General features: G+C 44.1%; 1 pseudogene; it reads left to right on the top strand.

Moving 5' to 3' along the window:
• The first annotated feature begins 1961 nt into the window (after positions 1–1961).
• LOC103582448 lies at positions 1962–2279 on the top strand (annotated as a pseudogene).
• The last annotated feature ends 646 nt before the right edge of the window (positions 2280–2925 follow it).

Below are 2925 nucleotides of genomic sequence, written 5' to 3'. Positions count from 1 at the left end.
GTGATTTTTCAATTTTGGTTTTCAGCATGTCATTGGCTTTTACATGTGAGTTCTCCTTTTTGGTCTTTTCTAGATTTGAAAAAGAAAAGATTTCAAGGTGTACCTCAAAAATCAGAATCTCAAATTTCTACTTTAGTATATTACAAAAGTTTCCTCAAGTTAAATGGGGCGTATTTTAGTTTGGCTCACTAAATGGCTCTAAAATCTCAATATATTAGTATATTGTAGGATAAATCTTCAGAGTCCTATAGGACAATGTCTAATATATTCATGCATTTAAATAACAAATATTTGCATTCCTATCACTTGAGTACCTATTATGAACACAACACTGTGCTAGGTAGTCCAAAGAATCCAAAAAAGAATCCAAGCCACACTTGCCCTCTAGGATCTGACGATTTACATTAGGAGAGATTAGGAGAGAGATGGTGCAAATAAACAACCACAGTTCAGTGTGGGAATTGCTAAGGAAGGGTAGTGGGGAGGATTTGCAGGGTGACTTGGAGCACAATAAAGCAATGCACAAAAGTAAGTAAATATTAGGTAGCACATGCTAAATGCCAGAAAAGAGTGCTGTTATCATTTAGTACTAAACTGTTCGGAAGAAATGATAAACTCTAATTTGAAAGGAGAAGGGGCTCAAAGAAAAATAAGAATATAGTGTTTTCCAGTTTGAAAAAGTATTTTACCATATAGGATTTTCTGTATGCTTAAGGAGAACCTGTTTAGGTGGTTAGGGCCAACATTAGTATTCTATTATAGAAGATAAAGAAACCCCCTCAAGAGTTTTGTACAAGTGTTACATACTGTTAACCTGAGTCTCAAACCAAGATTTTCTGACTTTAAACCTGACGTCTCTCTACTATGCTATAAACTGAAATGGCTTACAGGCTGGGGTAATATTTGAACTGAGCTTTAAAAACTGATAGGAGAGATGGGATTTTACTAAAACGAGTCTGGCAATGGGGTAAGACATGCTGGGAGACTGGGATGGAGAAAAGCCACAGTGAAAGGTCAGAGAGGAGAATGGAAGGTGCTTTAGGGAAATGATGAGAGACAAGTTGGACACCAGCACATGATTTTAGTGAGGGCGAAGAGGGAGATGAGTCTGGAAAGGCAGGTCAGAAACAGTGAACAGAGAGAGGAGAACAGAGCCTCGCTTCCTCCAAAGAAGCAGGGAAAGGCGGAAAGATCATGGCCAGACCATGGCCAAATCCAGCCTCCTGTCTCCCAGCTCTGTGACCTTGGGCAAATTACCATTTCTAAAGGCCCATTTTCCTCATCGAAAAATGGAAATAGCAATTCCTTCTCAGAGCTGGTGTGAGTGTTGAGTGAGGTGACATATGGAAGTGCCTGGCACACGGGAGATAGTATACAAACCCTGGTTCCTTTCTTCCCCAAGGAGCCCTGGGCTTTCCCAGGTCCAAGCTCCTGCCCACCCTTTTCCTTCTACCTGAGGTGCCCCCTTTCATATTTGGAACATGTGGGGAGCAGGCTGGTTGAGGGAAGGAGGTTACATGAAAGTGGGAGACAGGGAGACACAGGGTCAGACTGTGGACACTGAATGCTCAGTTAAGGGATTCACACTTGATTCTAGAATCCATGAGAAGGCAGTTAAAGTCTCTGCACAGGGGAGGGGTGAGGAGTTATATAAAGATCAGCCCATGTGGGCAGAGTGCCAGGATGTGAGGAGAGGATTTGAGGCAGCTCTGACATAGTGACAGGAGTTGAGAACTGGACATCAGGAGCCCCGATTTGAAAGTGTGGTCAACTACTAATTACTGTGTGGTCTGAGGCAAATCACTGTCATCTCTCTGCTCAGCTCCCCATCTGTAAAACATGAGGCAGACGCAACACCAACCCTACGGTGTAGGTAGAATAGTAACTACATGATGAATGAAAGCACTTAGATGGGCCCTTCCGCCACAGCAGCCACTGAAGAGTAGCAGCTGTCTGCAGCAATGGCTCTGTGCTACCCCATGGCCGTGGGCCTCAACAAGGGCCACAAGGTGACCAAGAACGTGAGCAAGCCAAGGCACAGCCACTGGCGCAGGCGCCTCACCAAGCATACAGAGTTCGTGCGGGACATGATCCGAGAGGTGTGTGGCTTTGCCCCATATGAGCGCCGCACCATGGAGCTGCTCAAGGTCTCCAAGGACAAATGGGCCCTCAAGTTCATCAAGAAAAGGGTGGGGACACACATCCGCACCAAGAGGAAGCAAGAGGAGCTGAGCAATGTCCTGGCCACCATGAGGAAAGCAGCTGCCAAGAAGGACTGAGCCCCCTCTTTCCTCTGTGCAGAATAAAACCTTTACAGAAACCCAAAAACAAACAAACAAACAAAAAAAGTACTTAGGCCCAACTATGAATGTCTCCCAAACTTCAGGCAACAAATACTATATAAGGACAACTTAATCTGCACCGACAGCTACCAAAACACATTTATATGTGCACGGATATTTAAAGAAGGCCTCAGTGCTTAAGTTTCCTCAAGAGGGTCTCTAAACTTTGACTTTGCTTAAAATTGTTTTTGAAGCCATTTTTTGGACCAATAGTATAATCAGACATATTTTGGGTGCTGAATGAAACCTTAGAAACCATCTAGACCAGAGGTTTTTAAATAGTGAATGAGTGCACCCTAACATTCTGCAGAGGCCTGCAAAGGAATGTGGGATGTGCATGAAGTGCTCTGGGTCTCCTTGACCTTTTCTTCAAGCAGCTCTGCACCCCTTTGATCTGCTGGCCGTCCTGGGGGGTCCCACCTGGGAGTGCATGTGTTAAGGGAATGTTCCTGGAGACAGACCCTGGTTTGCGTCCTGGCTCTACCACTGAGTAACTCTGAACTTCTCAAATTCTTCATCTATAAAGTAGGAATACAATAACTTTCTTGGGACAATTAATGGGATAACTTATACAAAACTCTTT

Source organism: Galeopterus variegatus, unplaced genomic scaffold (assembly GCF_000696425.1).
Source record: "Galeopterus variegatus unplaced genomic scaffold, G_variegatus-3.0.2 Scaffold180, whole genome shotgun sequence".
In the NCBI taxonomy this organism is placed as follows: Eukaryota; Metazoa; Chordata; class Mammalia; order Dermoptera; family Cynocephalidae; genus Galeopterus; species Galeopterus variegatus.
The sequence above is the reverse complement of the archived record's forward strand: the minus strand, read 5'-3'. Positions and strand labels throughout refer to the sequence as shown.